Source organism: Muntiacus reevesi, chromosome X (assembly GCF_963930625.1).
Source record: "Muntiacus reevesi chromosome X, mMunRee1.1, whole genome shotgun sequence".
Classification (NCBI taxonomy): Eukaryota; Metazoa; Chordata; class Mammalia; order Artiodactyla; family Cervidae; genus Muntiacus; species Muntiacus reevesi.
The window spans coordinates 126,791,415-126,809,599 of NC_089271.1; the positions used below are offsets into that span (position 1 = coordinate 126,791,415).

General features: G+C 42.4%; 1 protein-coding gene across 4 annotated transcripts in view; it reads right to left on the reverse strand.

The window, feature by feature from the left end:
* The window catches only part of STAG2 (STAG2 cohesin complex component), a 135,977-nt gene extending 131,507 nt beyond the window's left edge, over positions 1–4,470 (reverse strand). Inside the window, exon 1 of one of the 4 annotated variants that reach the window (XM_065914823.1) lies at positions 4,236–4,470. The gene's annotated coding sequence lies outside the window, so the exon portion shown is untranslated. Of the gene's footprint in view, positions 1–2,987; positions 3,008–3,237; positions 3,369–4,235 lie in introns of those variants that run through there. The other 3 variants (XM_065914826.1, XM_065914824.1, XM_065914825.1) reach the window with 3 other exon arrangements.
* Positions 4,471–18,185: the final 13,715 nt, after the last annotated feature.

Below are 18,185 nucleotides of genomic sequence, written 5' to 3' on the forward strand. Positions count from 1 at the left end.
ATGCATTTTTACTGTTGATGGGCAATGGTCAGATGTTCTTAACATAAAACATTAAAATATTTTACACATGAATTTTTAACTATATATAGCACCAAATGGCTAAAAGTGGCGGGAAAAGTGAAAGTGTCAGTCCTGCCCCTCTCTGCAACCCCAGGGACTGTAGCCCGCCAGGTTCCTCTGTCCATGGAATACTCCAGGCAAGAATACTGGAGTGGGTAGCCATTCCCTTCTCCAGGGGATCTTCCCAACCCAGGGATCGAACCCAGGTCTTGCACTGCAGGCAGATTCTTTACCGTCTAAGCCACCAGGAAAAGTGGGGGGAGGGGAGCTTTAACTCATATATGTAAACATTCATTTTCAGATCAATTTTTTAAAACCCCACCCCACCCCCAACTGCCAGACTGATACCTTAAAATGCTATAGCTATAGTTATTTCACAGTGGGAAAGAATAGCTAATAAGCACATTTATTTTTCAATCCTCTTCTCTACCCATTCATTAAACTCCAAATACTGGAACAGAATTCAACTCCTACCTCGATCTTCTTACCAGGAATGCTCCCTAGGGCACCCGAACTTCTTCCACTGTCACTTATTCCAACTGCCAAAGCCCCTCCTATTAATAGTAAATCCCTTTCACACTGACTCACTGGAACTCCAACTTAATGAAATAGACACCAAGCAGAATTTACAAAATTTGCTCATGGAATTTTCCTATTTTCAAAGGATTAAAAAAGAAACTAAAAGTAGAGCAAATTCAGACTAAGTTACAAATATTTAAAGTTCAATCAATTTGTAAGCATTTATGTTGTTTATTCTATACTGGTTCAATTTAAATATTTTTTGAGTTTGTAAGTCAGACATTGTGTAATTACTTATACACAAGGCCAAGTTTCTCATGCAAATAATATGTAAATATAAACTTAAGTCATTACACCAAAATTGCAAGATAATTTGAATTTTTTCTTCAAAATTTTCTAATTATGGAAACATTCAAGTGCACGCGAAAGTAGGGAGAATAGTACAATGAGCTCTCCCGTACTCATCACCCAGCTACAACCACCAACTCAAGACCACTTTTGTTTCATCTCTACCTCCCACCTCTCCCCCAATTATCTTCAGAAAAGATTTGAGGAAGACACTGTACTAAGTACAGAGAAAAATCGAAAGATAATAAAAGTATCAAAAACTAGCAAGAAGTCAGAATTTAGCAATGTAACTGTACAGCTACCCCATACAACTCCTTGTTAGTTAGGTTGGAAAATTTTCTTTAAATTCAGATTTTTTTAAAAAGGGAAATAACCATCTTTAAGAATCTAATGAAGTCAGTAAGATCCAAAGGACACATTTTAAATTACATCTAAAAGGGTAAATAGGAATGTGATGAAAATGAACTTAAACATGAACAATTAGCTTGCATTCACATAGCACCTTAGCTCAAAACGAGAAAAAGCACACTATTTAACATAATGTGTCATAAAACTACAATTCAATCACTCGAAAAACCGCTGAACAGTTATGCCTTAACTGGCCCTTCGGATTCCTAATTATAGATTGATATCAGCATAGGGAAAAAAAAAACAGGCATTTTAACGTAAGAGGTTTAAAATGCTCAAAATTAACCCCACCTTTCGTTGGAAAATATATAAAAGCAAATCTAAACTATCTGAATTCTATCTCATTAAAGAGAAATGTATGCACTTTACAGGGCCGATTTTTTTTTTTAAATAAGTTCACATATACCCTTAAATGCAACGCGCTAGGCTCCGGATAGAATTAGGAGACCGCCTCCTGCTTTTGCTCCCAACCAATACGCAGAGAGAGAAGGTTGGCAGGAAAGTGCTGCGAGGACAGTAACAAACACCAGCAGCTCCCGAGCAGGCCCTGCTAGAGCCAGGAATGACGCACTTCGGTAACCCGACTCTTTCTCCCCTCCACCCCCGCCCCCAGCAGCGGTGCTGACACCGCCAACAGCCCGGAGTAGGAAAAAAGACAACAGAAAAAAGGCAGAGGTTGGACCGCACCAGGTTTCATCAAGAAACCTCGATTATTCCTCTTTCGACACTAACCACTAGGACTAAACAGGAAAAGAAGCTTCGTGCTTAAGCAAGTCCCATCATGGTGGTTTAAGAGTCACTAAATTAAGCTGATAATGAGTCCAATCCACGGAGACAAATACAGGGTGTGGCTGCCGTGAAATACGGCGGTCCGTGGGAGAAAAGGGGTATGGAATTTACACTCCCGTGCGAGGGGAAGATGAGGCTTTACGGGGGGGGGGGGGGGGGGGGGGACGGCCCGCGCATTTTAAGGCACCATCTCAAACCAACACGAGCTTTTCGTTTACTTAAATCTAACCCTACAGATCAAAAGTTTTTAATAGATACAGCACGTAAACTGTAAACAACCATTTAATCAAATACCATGACCCTCAATTAAAAAACTACATCCAAGAGAAAGGAGGAGGGAGAGGGAAGCGGGGGGCGGTAGGCAACAACATATAAAACATTTCTAGGCCACGGCGAAGAAAGTCTCACAAACCAGATGAAACTACTAATGCAATACTAAAAATTAAAGCTGGACACTGCAGCATGAAAAATCACACGATAAAACCCACTACAGTTCAGGATTAAAAATAAAATGACATATACACCGAGGAGGAGCGGAAACTAAATGTCGAAAGTACAGCGGTTTATATAAAAAAAAAAAAAAAACTAAAGGGAAAACAAGACATTCTCGCGACGGGGGAAAAAAGGGGGGCAGAAATCAACAATACGTTTCGAATGTAGGCCAGAAGAAAATGGGAACGGGACTCAAAGTTTTACGGAACTACTTGATGCTGTTTCCCACACCTTCTCTCTCCCATGGCCCATCCGACCCTTTCCGTCCTAAAATCGCCGTCCACTGATCGCCGGGTACGGGAGAGAAGAAAAAAGAAAGTCAACCCCAAGCAAGAATAAAAGTGTGGAGGGAAAAAGCAGAAGCTGCCTACCTGGGGCAAGGATCAGTTCAGTTCGTGCCTTGAGAAAGACAGTGCGGGTGGGGGTGGGAACGAAAAGCAGCACTAAAACTAAAACAAAAGTGGCGCCAAAACCCCCCAACAAACAGCCTTCCACTCCCGCCCTTCCCCCCTCCTCCCATGCCAGGCAGGCAGGGCCCCCTTCGGGGCAAGGTCTGCACGCGGGGGCCAACACCGCCAGACCCCAACCTCTTTAGCAAATTGTTGCCCGAAGAAAACTGACCGAAGTCGGGCCTCGGAAGGGATGGAGAGATCGATGCCAATCGCTTTCCCCGGCAGTTCCCCCACCACGCGCTGGAGATGACGGGGCGGGGGAGAAGCAGAGGGGCCCGTCACATGAATGTTGTTCCCTCTCTAGGAAGGGAGGAAGAGAGGGAGGGAGGGGAGGGAGGGAGGAAAGGAAGGAGGGGAAGGGAGAAGGGAGGGGGCACGAGGGAAGGGTGTGATCAGAGTAGATTTTCCCTCGCCTCCCTCGGTCCGAGGCCCAAATATACACAAGCGAGCCTCCTCGCCTCCCCTCCCCCTAGGCTCCCAGCACCACCATTTTGCTCTCTTCCTTCCCCTCGCCGCGATGCCGCGCTCTTCCCCCATCCCGCCCGCGGCCGCCCGGCCTGCCTCCCCCCCACTACGGCTCGCACCCCACCCCACCTCCAGTTCGGGCTCTCCCCGGCTTAAGAGCCTGCCGGAGCAAAGGCACCTAAATCTAACGCTACACCGAGAAGCAGAGCCTCCATCTTGCGCTGCTCCGCGTTCTCCATTTTGGGCCACCCATTGGGGAGGGGGGGTCTCCGTAGAGGCCCCGAGGGAGAGCGGGGCGAGGGAAGGAAGAGAAAACCTTCAGCGAGGGTAGTCGAAAAGAAGAGTCCTGCGGTAGAAAGCCACTCTAGGAGTAGGAGGTAGGGAGGAGAGGGAGGGGGTTGGAAGTTCCTTGGTAGTGTTGAGGGAGCGACTTGGGGAAAGAGGGGAGAAAGAAGGGCCGGGGGTTACGCGGGGACGAGGAGGCTTCTCCCCGGCTTCACTTGGCCGCCCGCTCCACAGCGGGCCCCGCTGGGGGTGAAGGAATGAGAGAAGAAATTAAACGGCAAGAGTGCCCAGTGTCTTTCCCTCCCAACTCCTCTCTCGCGCCCTATTTCAACCACACGCGCCTCACGGTGGGCCCCGCGCCCTCCGGGTGCCCCTCCAAACTTCTAGAAGCTTCGCCTCCGCCATTTTATAACTTACCTCCCCCCTCAGCGTACACAGAGGCAGCAACGAGACTGTTCGCCTCCCCCACTCCTCCTTCCTGCTTTCTCAGGCCGGGGGCTTCTTCACCCCTGGGCTGGTACAAGATATTTTTCCCTTCCTCTTCTTTTACACCCTTGAATTCTACTCAGGGACGGAAGCTCCCGCGGTTCTAGAGCGGTGGGGGGTTTTGAAAGTGGCGGTCGGATCCGGCGGGTTTTTTTTTTTTTTTTTTTTTTTTCTCTCTCTCTCTTTTTTTTTTTTTTTTTTTTTTGGTGGCGCTTCGGGATTGTTTGGGGTGTTCGCTCTTCGGCGACTTGGAGGCGAATGGAACGCGCAGGCGCCATCTGTCGGCCGCGAACCCGCGCCCGGCTCCCGTTGGGAGGGAGCGTCATCTAGCGGCAGAGAGTGGCCACTGCAACGCCTGGCCCCCTGCCCTCCCAACCCAGCGTCCTCCTCCCAATCACCAGCCAATCGGGGTCGACTGCCTCCCGGGTTCAGCGTCTCCGACGCCGCCTTTCAACGAGGCGCCCGTAGGGGCGCGCCGCCGAGTGGGGTAAACAAGGTGCCGTGCCCGCGCCTGACTTACTCATTCGTTGAGCAGCGCTTCCGCCGCGCAGCCGGTCGCGCCGCGTTTCCTCTTTCTTTATTGGGGGGTCGAGGGCAGGGCGGGAGGAATGTCCGGAGGAGCTCCCGCGCTGTGGGAAATCGGAAACTGGGCTCGCCGGGAACTGGTGCCCCGGCCCCCTCCTCCCCACGCCGTGCCGCCCGCGGTGGCAGCCCAGTCGGGCGTCAGCCTTCGAGGTCCCCTGCTGTGACACGCCCCAGCGAGGGGGGCCTTCGGCCCTAGATCCCGGCCCCTCGCCTCCCCGCGCCCCCTACTCCTTCCCCCGAAAGAAGTAAACTCGTGCAACTCGGGCACCTGATCCGAAATGATTTAAGGGGGATTGGTTTTTTGAGTTTTTGTTTTGTTTTGCTCGCTTTGGGCTTCGGGTGTGGAGAGAAAACGAGCGGATTCTCCACCGGGAAGACCTGGCACTGGAGGGGGAAAAAAACACTATTCTTTTTCTTTAGACCACTAGTACCGTCTCGCAGAAAACGTCTGTCTCCAGGGTCCGAGAGACTTAGGGAACTGGGCTACTAGGTTAGGCCCCGCGCTCCGCCAATTTATTCTGCACTCCCGGGGCGGAGGGGAGGGAAATCGAAATGCGGGCCGAAGGAGTCGGGGAGCACCTCCCTGGGCTTCCCCGCCTCCCCCGCTCATCCACCGTCTTCCTGGAAGCGTGGGCGGAGGCGGCCTCGCGACTTAGTTAAGAATTTTTGGTTCCTTCTTATCATGCCTCCTCGCCCTTCCCTCAAGATGTTTGAAATGCGAACAGATCCCCTAATCGCTCCTCCGACCCAGCTAACTCGAAGGCTCTATCTCCCCGTTGTGTTTGTTTTTTGTCTCGCACCCAGCGTCCGGGACCTCCGGCCGCCGCGAGCTCCCTGGGTAGGAGGGGGAGTCAGCTCCGGGAGGGCCTGTCCCGGCCGTGGCGCCGCGTCAGGTCGGGGAGACGTGACCGATCAGTGTTTCTCGGGCTGTTACGGATTCACACAATAGTGTTAAGAAGAGCTCTTTGTTTCTGCTGCTGCTGCTTTTTTTTTTTTTTTTTTAATGTTTCATTAAGCTAGTCCGATAATATTAAATTAGATTTCAATCAGAAGGACAAAATGTATTTAATAACAAGACACATTTTCCAAAGGAGAAATAATGCAAGCCCCGTGTAAATGGTGGGGGAATTCACCGGATATAGCTTCTAAAGCATTTCCTAATGCAAACTGATGGTTATTTTCAGTCCTTCAATTACATCCCTGTCTCGCCTGTCTTAGTTTCTCTCCTATCCTGTGTGGTCATTGGGTTTTGTTGGGTTTTTTTTTTTTCCCTGAAACTTCAAAAAAAGAGTTATGGTATATTTAATCGACTGGACAATAAAAGTTAAACATCTAAATATCGGTAACAATAAAACCTGAAGCATTTTTACTTACCTCTAGAACTTTGTGGAATGGAATACTATTCAAAATGAATTTCCATTTCTTTTATAGACCATCTTTGGTGGAATGCTATACAGTTTTTTAATAGATTCAAGTTAAAGAAGGATGCAGCTGGAACATTAAATAGGGAGTTGTGGGAAATTTACAGTTATATAAGTTAATGCAAAATTCCACTTAAAGTAATAGAAAAAATGGGCTCTGTACCAAATCATTTTACATTAATTTAGTTCACTTGTGCCAATTTAGTATCAATTGATATTAAATTATTTCCTGTTTTAGTATTAGCTGTAAATTACTGATTTTTCTGCTCCAAACATCACATTTATAGTACACAGTACAAATAGTTTTTCATTTATTTTATAAATTTACATCCTCAGCTGATTGTCTATGTAGCAACGGAGACTTCTTTAAACAATTTTATACTTTGAACAAAATTGAAAAGTTCCTCTGTTTAGTAAACTTACTTTCATTTTGTAAAAAAAAATACCACTGAGGAAGATTAATAACTAACTGGTGTAACATCAGAAATAAATTTTATAGCAGATATACACCAATATTCAAGAATGTTTCACCGTAGCCCCTCTTTTTTCTAGAGTTTGTTCAGAAAATATATTTATTAAGCCTTCAATATATACAAATCACAGTGCTGCGGGCCCCAGTCCTATCCTGAGAAGTGGAGTTTATTTCCTAGGGTACTGAAAGACGGCGGAGTACACCCTTAGAATCTGAAGACAAAGTGAGAAACTGTCATCATGTGAAGTATGTAACTGATGCAAAATAAGCTTTTAATCTTCATTATTTGTAGCATGTCCTTCATGAGATAATATTGTAATGGCAGAAGCATTTGGTGCCTGATAAATACTGAAAAAGTAAAATTTAATGGTTAGAATATTTGATACTGTGTGAGGAGGAAAACACTATGTGATGCAAAAATATTTTGGTCTTTAGTAATGCATACCCCGCTGTGCAGCAGATATGATCCTCCCGTCTGATCACGGGTCTGAATAAAGCATACCACAATTCTTTTGTTCTGACTCCATGTACATAGAGCAAGCTTCTGATTATAATTAGGTTTTCCAGATAGTCTCCTACTTTACACAGCATACATATATGTGACCTAAAGTCCAAAAGTTTAAAGATGAATAAGCTTGCATTCACAGGAATTTTAAATTATGTATTAATATACCATATACAAGGCAAAAGACAAACTATAAGTTGTGAAGAAATATTTGCTACATGAATGAAAAAGGCTAATTTCCTTAATATACAAAGAACTCTCACAAATCAATAAGATAAACATATTCCAGTAGAAAACTGAACAAGGGATATAAACAGTCAACTTATTGGACAATAAATGCAGAAATGGCTAATAAATATATAAAACAGATAATACAGTGCTCAACTTCATTTACCACTAAAGACATACAAATTCAATACCACTTGTACAAGATTGGCATAGATTTTAAATTCTGATAATACTCAATGTTGGTGAAGAACTAAGAATTCTCATATACCATTGGTGGGAGTAAATTGTTAAAAAAAAACTCATAACATGTAAAATTGACCTAGAATTTCCATTCCTAGGAATCTATCATACAGATATGCTCATGCAAGTTACAGAAAGATACACGTAGATTTTTATTATAGTTTTGTAATAAAGAGAAACTGACGATGATAGAAATGGTGTCATTAGGGAACTGATTGAGTAAATTATCATACATCCATACAGTGGGGTTCTATGCCCACCTTTAAAGCGATTAAGTATGTATTTATCTACTGATACACAAATATGCCTAGGATAAGTTAAATGAAAAAAAAATCAGGTTGCAAATAGCTTTTATAGTGTGGTCCCATTTGTGAATGTGTATTTATAAATAAATTTTGTGCTTGTATAGGCATAAAACATTCTCAAAGAACATACAGGAAACCTAACAACAGTTACCTCTCAGGAAATAGGTGGTATAGGATTCCAAGGCTTGTAATTTAACTTTTCACTTTATACATAGTTATCTTACTTTTTTTTAAAACTGAGCATATATTACTTACATAATTTTTAAGGTCTTATACTGGTTACTCCAGAAAACAGTTTGGCACTTTCTTACAAGGTTAAACACACACTTACCCTATGACCCAGCGATCTTACTCCTGACCATTTATCCCAGAGAAATGAAAACTTTGTTTACACAAAAACCTATATATAAATGTTTATGGAAAATTTACATTTAATAGCAAAACCAGGAATTAACCCAAATGTCCATAAACTGGTAAATGGTAAACAAACTATGGTACATTTATATCATAGAATACTACTCAGGAATGGAAAGGAGCTATTGATACACACAACTTGGATGGACCTCAAAGGTATTATGCTTAGAGAAAAAAGAGAGTCACACACTATGATGAATAGTGATGGAAAACAGATTAGTGGTATCCAAGGGTTGTGAAGTTGCTCAGTCGTGTCTGACTCTTTGCGACCCCATGGACTGTAGCCTACCAGGGTCCTCTGTCCATGGAATTTTCCAGGCAAGAATACTGGAGTGGGTTGCCATTTCCTTTAGGGAAAAGGGTAAGGAGTAACTTAAGGAGTAATGGGAGAGAGTTTCTTTGTAGTAATTGAACAGTTGTGTATCCCGAGTGCAGTGATGTTAACTTAAATTTACACGTGGTAAAATTTTATAGAACTGCACACAGATATGCATACAACTGTATAAAGAACTGGTGAATTCTGAATAACGTCTGTACTTGAGTTAATAGTGTTGTGTCAATGTGGATTTCCTGGTTTTGACAACAGACTATGGTTATGTAAGCTGTTATCATTGGGAAAAGCTGTGTGAAGTGTACATGGAATTCTCTGTATTATTTTTGCCACTTCTTGTAAGTTCTAAACTGTTTCAAAATAAAACCTTGTACTAAAAAATTTAATGCTGATAATAAAAGAAAAAATCTCTGGTTAGTAGAAAGGTAATTACTCTGTTATAAGTTAATAGATTCAATTTCTCATTTACCGATCAACTTTTTGTGAACTGGGGTATAACTATTTAATTTCTGAAATCCTTATCTTCAATATTGTATGAACTTGTATGATTAAGGGCCTGATACTTTGATACTCGGAGAAGACCATGGACTGTGGCATCAACAGGAACTAGACATACCAATAAGGCTTATCTAAAATATAAGGCTTATTATATAATAGCTGGTAACTACTAAGATATCTCAAATATCATCTTAATGGATTTGCTGATTTTTTCCTTACTTTGAATAACATACAATATTTCCAGTATCAGTTAATGGAACTGAAGCTATGTAACTGTATACAAAAGATCAATCTTTCACATCCAACCTCTCCTGCTTCTCCTCTGAGCTGTGATAATCCTATATCCAATCTGTTTTGCATCCAACCCAGTCCTGGTTAGAACACTACCTTACTTCCTTGGGCTTACCTTGTGGCTCAGCTGGTAAAGAATCCACCTGCAATGTGGGTGGGAAGATCCCTGGGTTAGGAAGATCCCCTGGAGAAAGGAAAGGCTACCCACTCCAGTATTCTGGCCTAGAGAATTCTAGGGTGGCAAAGAGTCAGACATGCCTGAGCGACTTTCACTTACTTCCTTTTATGCTTACTTTCTTGGTCTGTTGTACTCTAACTCATTCACTTATATACTTTTATTGGAGGTCTTCCCAGTGGCTCAGTTGATAAAAAGTCTGCCTGCAATCCCTGGGTCAAGAAGTTTCCCTGGAGAAGGAAATGGCATCCCACTCCAGTATTCTTGCCTGGAGAATTCCATGGACTGAGGAACCTGGCAGACTACAGTCCATGGGGTCACAGAGACTCGGAAATGACTGCAAGACTAACACACACTCTTATTGGCTCAGCTGGCCTACAGTGTTCCTCAAACACTAGTATGCTTGAGATTAACTGGGGAATCTTGCTAAAATGCAAATCCTGATTCAGTGAGCCTGAGGCTAGGGTGGAACCTCAGATTCTACATTTCTCACAAACTCCCAATTCAAGCCTAGCCCACAGGTGTCTAAAGTCCACACTTTGAGTGTGAGAGCCTGAGGAACAAAGTACAAACTCGTTAGGGTAATTTAGTGCCTTCCAGGAGAGATAAGAAAGATTTCTTAAGTGAACAGTGCAAAGAAATAGAAGAAAACAATAGAATGGGAAAGACTAAAGATCTCTTCAAGAAAATTAGAGATACCAAGGGAACATTTCGTGCAAAGATGGGCACAGTAAAGGATGGAAAGAGCAAGGACCTGACAAATTAAGAAAATCTGGCAAGAATACATAAAAGAACAGTACAAAAAAGGTATTAATGACCCACATAACTACGATGATGTGATCATTCCCCTAGAACCAGACATTCTGGAGTGCAAAGTCAAGTGGACCTTAGGAAGCCTCACTACGAAGGAAGCTAGTGGAGGTGGTGGAATTCCAAATGAGCTATTTCAAATCCTAAAAGATGCTGCTGCTCAGGTGCTGCACTTAGTATGCCAGCAAATTGGGAAAACTCAGCAGTGGCTGCAGGACTGGAAAACATCAGTTTTCATTCCAATTCAAAAGAAGGGCAATGCCAAAGAATGTTAAACTACTGTACAATTGCTCTCATTTCACATGGTAGCAAGATAATGCTCAAAATCCTTCAAGCTAGGCTTCAACAGTACATGAACTGAGAACTTCCAGATATAAAACCTAGATTTAGAAGTGGCAGAGGAACCAGAGATCAAATTGCCAACATCCATTAGATCATAGAAAAAGCAAGAGAATTTCAGGAAAACATCTACTTCTGCTTCATTGACTACACTAAAGCCTTTGTTTTGTTTTGTTTTGTTTTTTTGTTTTACACTAAAGCCTTTGATTGTGTGAATCACAACAAACTGTGGAAAATTCTTAAAGAGGTGGGCATACCAGACCACCTTACCTGCTTCCTGAACAACCTGTATGTAGATCAAGAAGCAATAGTTAGAACCGGACATGAAACACATGACTGGTTCCAAATTGGGAAAGGAGTACATCAAGGCTGTATAGTGTCACCCTGCTTATTTAACTAATATGCAGAATATAGCATGTGAAATGCTAGACTTGATGAAGCACAAGCTGGAATCAATATTGCCAGGAGAAATATGAATAACCTCAGATATGCAGCAGCAGCAGCAGATATGCAGATGAAATCACCCTAATGACAGAAAGTAAAGAGGAACTAAAGAGCCTTTTGATGAAGGCAAAAGAGGAGAGTGAAAAGCCTGGCTTAAAACTCAACATTCAAAAAACTAAGATCATGGCATCTGGTCCCATCACTTCATGGCAAGTAGGTAGGGAAAAAAATGGAAACGGTGACAGACTTTATTTTCTTGGGCTTCACAATCACTGTGGATGGTGACTTCAGCCATGAAATTAAAAGATGCTTGCTCCTTGGAAGAAAAGCTATGACAAACCTCGATGGTGTATTAAAAAGCAGAGACATCACTTTGCCAACAAAGGTCCGTATAGCTAAAGAAAGTGAAGTCACTCAGTCATGTCCGACTCTTGACAACCCCATGGACTGTAGCCTGCCAGGCTCCTCCATCCATGGGATTTTCCAGGCAAGAATACTCGAGTGGGTTACCATTTCCTTCTCCAGGGGATCTTCCCGACCCAGGGATCAAACCTGGGTCTCCCGCACGGCAGACAGGTTCTATACCATCTGGGTATAGTCAAAGGTATGGCTTTTGTCAGTACTCATGTATGGATGTGAGAGTTGGACCATAAAGAAGGCTGAGTGTGAAAGAATTGATGCTTTCGAACTTTGGTACTAAAGGAGACTCTTAAGAGTCCCTTGGACAACAAGGAGATCAGTCCTAAAGGAAATCCTAAAGGAAATCAACCCTAAATATTCACTGGAAGGACTGATGCTGAAGCTGAAGTTCCAATATGTTGGCCACCTGATGCAAAGAGCCAACTCTTTGGAAAAGACCCTGATGCTGGGAAAGACTGAGGGCAGGAGGAGAAGGGGACAACAGAGAATGAGATGGTTGGATGGCATCATCGACTCAATGGACATGAGGTTGAGCAAACTCTGGGAGATAGTGAAGGATAGAGAAGCCCAGTGTGCTGCAGTCCATGGGATTGCAAAGAGTCGGACATGACTGAGCAATTGAACAACAAAGTGCTTTCCACAGTATTATCCAAATCTCATCATGCATAACTATGAACTTTGCTGGGGCAGTGTCTATATAGGTCACTGTTGTAACCCCAGCACTTAGTAGGGAGCCTGGAATGAGATAAAGTGAAAGTGAAGTCACTCAGTCGTGTCCAACTCTTTGCAACCCTATGAACTATAGCCACCACCCCCACCCACCCCCACCAGGCTCCTCTGTGCATGGGATTTTCCAAGCAAGAGTGCTGCAGTGGGTTGCCATTTCCTACTCCAGGGGATCTTCCCAACCAAGGGATCGAACTCAGGTCTCCCACATTGCAGGCAGACTCTTTACCGTCTGAGCCACCAGGGAATCCCCTGGAAGTGCTCAAAAAAAAGAAAATCTGTTGGATGATTGAAGGAATGACTGTATGACCTAAACAAAATGTATGACCTAAATAACCATTCCCTGCTCATATACTATACATTCTTTTTCTCATCCCCAGGACTTATTTATTTTATAACTAGAAGTTTGTACCTTTTGACCTCCTTCACTCATTTCACATACCCCTCAATTGGCAGGGTTTCCTTCTTTTTATAGCTGAATAGTATTCCATTATGTGTGTGTGTGTGTGTGTGTGTGTGTGTGTGTATACACACCATAATTTCTCTATCCATTCATCCACTGATGGACACTAAGGTTGTTTTCATGTTTTAGCTATTGTAATTGATGCTGCAGTGAACATTGGGGGTGCAGATAACTTTTCTGGTTAGTGTTTTCATTTCCACTTCCCAGAAATGGAGCTGCTAGATCATGCTGTGTTATGTGCTTAGTTGATCAGTCATACCCGACTCTTTGCAACCCTATGGACTGTAGCCCGCCAGGCTCCTCTGTCCATGGGATTCTCCAGGCAAGAATACTGGAGTGGGTAGCCGTGCCCTCCTCCAGGGGATCTTCTCAACCCAGGGATCGAACCCAGGTCTCCCACACTGCAGGCGAATTCTTTATTGACTGAGTCACCAGGGAAGCCCAGATCATATGGTAGTTCTATTTTTAAGTTTTTGAGGAACCTTCATATCATATACCATAGATTCTAAGCAAACAAAATTACTTCCCATTTTCCTAGTGCTTTCCCACCTATACCTTTTCTCACACTATTTTCTCTCCTTTCCCAAGATTTGCCTCATTCAATTCTCTTCATGTTTTTCTTCTCTTTCTTTTGCAGTGTTCATGATCTTAGTTTCGAGAGCAGGGATTGAACCCAGGCCCACAGCAGTGAAATTGCCAAGCCTTAACCACTGTACCACTAGGGAATTCCCTCTCTTCATCTTTAAATGCCCAGTTTTTTTTTTTTAATATTTATTTTTATTTATTTAACTTATTTAGCTTCACAGGGTCTTAGTTGCGGCACATGAAATCTTTTAGCTGTGGCATGTGGGATCTTGTTCCCTGACCAGGGATCAAACCTGGGCCCCCTGCATTGAGAGCTCATAGTCTTAACCACTGGACCAGCAGGGAAGTCCCTAAATGCCCAGTTTAAATGAGAAAAATCTCCATAAAACCTTCCCTGATGTCCCAATGTGGAAATGATCTCTCTCATTTTATAAGGCTCCTCCCTACCAGATTTTGAATGCCTTCTAAATAATAGTGATAGTATTCATGTTTTGTTCACATTTGCTATAATCACTATGCCTAGCACAAATGTTAGCATATAGTAGATCAAAGTTTATTAAACTGAAATGGGAGAATAAAGAATTATCTAGATCAACACTATGTATTAGAACTTTTTGCGATGATGGCAGTTTCATAATCTGTGCAGTCCGGTATGATAGCCACAAATAGCTACTGAGCACATGAAACGTGGCTAGTACATCTGAGGAACTGAATTTTTTATTTTATTTAATTAAAATGTCATTGCCCACTTGTGACTAGTGGCTTCCTACTGGACCATGAGCTATCTAGGTAATTCTAGTTGTAGTTGTTCTTCATTCAACAGTGTTTACTGAGTACCTCCTATGTGCCAGACACAAAATAGGCTAGGAACTGATGATATAAACATGAATAATTCATGGTCCTTGACCTCAAAGAGCTTGCAACCTATTACGAAAAGATAGGATCAAATAAATCAATCAAGTGTTATAGGTGCTATTATAGAAGATTGACAAAGTAAGTAGAATGTGTGTACAAAGGTGAATGTGGGCAGGATTCAGAAGAGGGTTTGTAAACAAGGTAAGATTAGTATTCATCAGGCAAACAAAAGATTAAGAGCTTTGCCCACAGAGGAGGGTGAACAAAGGCATGGAAGTCAAACCAGAGAGACCCTCTCCTCCTGGAACTAGAAGTAGTTACTTTGATTTACACCTATGAATTGGAAGACCAAGAGCTCTAGTAAGGACTTCCCAGGTGGCTCAATTGGTAAAGAATCCACCTGCCAGTGTAGGAGACGCCAGATAGGCGGGTTTGTTCCCTGGGTGAGGAAGATCCCCTGAAGTAGGAAATCACAACCCACTCCAGTATGCTTGCCTGAAGAATTCCATGGACAGCAGAACCTGCGGGCGTCCATGGGCTCTCAAAGTTGGACATGAGTGAGCAGGCACTCAACCCAACAAACTCTATTAAAAGGAGAGCTGGAGAAGTTTGTGCTGGAGTCCTAGGCAGGAGCCTGATCCCAGAGGATCCTTGGAATGCCTTGCTAAGGAAGAAGCCTGGTATCCTATAGGCAGTGGGAAGTCATGGAAGACATGTGCTCATTTTATATTAGAGAAAGTTGTCTCTGGGAGACAGATTGGAAAGGGTTAGACAATCTGAGAGATGATGGGGTATGTGGGATTTTAGTTAGTGGCACTGGAAACATAGTCTAGGTTTAGACAGGGTATATATGCTTTTTATTAATAGCTTGAAATAAGATGATGATTACAGTGAACATCTTTGTTTTGTCTCTATTTGATAATCCATTCAATTTTCCTCTGTTTCTTTTCTTTCTTTCTTTTTCTTTTTGCATACAGAGACACAGCCTTCACTGAATGGCCAGATCTCCATGGAAGCAAAATTGAAACTTGGTATGACTATTTGGACATTTCAAGGAAAGAAAGTACCTTCTGCTTAAATCATTTGAGAAATAGTAGCCAAAATAACTCATTCACATCAGTAGCTAATTCTTCCATCACTTAATGCTGGCACTGATCCTAGTTATTTGTATTAAGTAGCTCACCACGTCATAGGATTTGTTTACATAGACAGATGACAGGTTTGCCTTAGTGTTAAGTGCCAATATTTAATAAACAACAACAATAAAAGACTTCCTGACACAGGCAGACCTATCTACTCAAACTTCTGGATTACTTTAAAGGTGCTATTGTGAGGCAGGAGTTTTCAGTACCTTCAGGAGACATTTATCATTTCAAACCCAAACACATTTAATGGTTACATTAGTCCTCATTTTGTTTGTTGCCATTGTAGAACTGTTGCTGGGTACTCATTCTGATAGAAATAGCAATAGTTTTTGAAAGCAGAAGCATTGTTGTTAGTAGAACAACACACGCATACAAACACCCCAAATAAACATTTTTAGCTATTTCCTTATAGTGCTGAAAGTTATTTGGTTAAATTTAGCATTGCCCAGAACCTCCAATAAGATTGTCTGTGATTGGCATGCATGCAAATTTATAAAGCCAAGGTTATATTAATAACTAAATGAAAAGACCCTGATGCTGGGAAAGATCGAAGGCAGGAGGAGAAGGGGACGACAGAGGATGAGATGGTTGGATGGCATCACCTACTCAATGGACATGAGTTTGAGTAAACTGCGGGAGTTGGTGATGGACAGGGAGGCCTGGCGTGCTGCAGTCCATGGGGTTGCAAAGAGTCGGACATGACTGAGCGACTGAACTGAACTGAACTAAAAAGGGACATTAACATTAATAACAACAAAGATGATGGTAAACCATAATGGAAAAGAATATTTTAAAAAGAATATATATATATATATATATATGTATAACTGAATCACTGCTGTACAGAAATAATTAACACAACATTGCAGATCAACTGTACTTCAATAAAAATTAATTAAATTAAGAACAAATCTAAAAAAACCAACAAAGATGACCCTTTGAATTTAAGTACACTGTTTCTTATTAGTAACTACCAACATTCAGTAAAATTTAAACTCTAGAACCACTGTCAGCATTTGATGTCTGTCATTGGTAGCAAGTTTACTGTTATATGCTGATAAGACATCTAATGTTAGACTCTAGAAATTAGTGCTAGAAGTGCTTGTGGAAAGATTAAGAGGTGTGAAGAAAGAACGAAGGCAGATTTGCAAAGTGAAAGAGGGCTACAGATAGAAACTTCTGAGAAAATATATTTTATCCTCCAAATATAGACAATACTGCATTAGATTCTAGACCAAACTTTTTTTTTCAAAAGTTATAGAGGGCATTTTTGAGACAATTGGCAACATTTGAATACAGTGTAGTAGTGTATATAATAATTTTGTATCAGTGTTAATTTCCTGATTTTGATCATTGTATTATAGTTACTCAAGTGAATGTCTTTATTATTAACAGATACCCTGGAGTATTTAAGGGTAAAGGGGGTATTACATCAGCAATTTATACTCAAATGGTTCAGAAAGAAAGGTAAATGTATTCTTTATATACACATTATATATTGTGATAGTGTGCTGAAACCTGCTAGCACCGGCTCACAGGAGCTGATGGTATACTCCAGTTAGTGACCTCACACTGGGGGCTTGAAATCAGCCATGGTGAGAGCATTTGTGTGTGTTAGTCGCTCAGTCATGTCCGACTCTTTGAGACCCCATGGACTGCAGCCTACCAGGCTCCTCTCTCCATGAGATTTTCCAGGCAAGGATACTGGAATGGGTTGCCATTTCCTTCTCCAGGCAATCTTCCCAACCCAGGGATCGAACCCAGGTCTCCTGCACTGCAGGCAGATCTTTTACCGACTGAGCTACAAGGGAAGCCGGTGAGAGCATTTACACCATGAAAATCAGCGAATGCTATGCTATGCCTAGTCACTCAGTCGTGTTTGACTCTTTGCGACGCATGGACTTCCCACCAGGGAAGCCTCAAATGCTATAGATCAGGGCTGTTTTTTCCCCCTGGAGAGCCAGTCATCAAAACATATTACCCGTGGATCAAAGTCAAAAATAATGTCTAGATTCATGCAGTTTTTTGTTATTATAATTGATGGGTTGTCCTATTTTTCCTTTGACCTGAGTTGATATATTCAAAAAGATCTAGTACTGCTAAATACTCAATAATAAATAATATTCTCAATATGTCATCATCTAATCACCTGAAAATATCTTTCAAACTTATCTTGCGAAAAAAAGTAGGTAAATATATACATTATCTTAGTTTTGTAGTTACTTATTGTACACTGTAAACTAAAAGCAATCACGTATCTAACAGTAGGAATCAATTTGTTGCTGTTTAGTTGCTAAGTCACATCCAGCTCTTTTGCGACCTCACGGACTATAGCCCGCCAGGCTCCTCTGTCCATGGGGTTTCCCAGGCAAGAATACTGGAGTGGGTTGCCATTTCCTTCTCCAGGCGATCTTCCCCACGCAGGGATCAAACCTGTGTCTCTTGTGTCTCCTGCATTGACAGGTAGATTCTTTACCACTGAGCCACCTGAGAAGCCCAGGAATCAATTTAGTTATGCCCAAACACTGCTTGCCTCCCAAGCATCTGTCTTCTTCTTGGGACTTTGTGAAGCTTCATGTTCTCCATAAGGTCTCTCTTGAATACCACAGTCCTCATCGGTCCCTTCTTT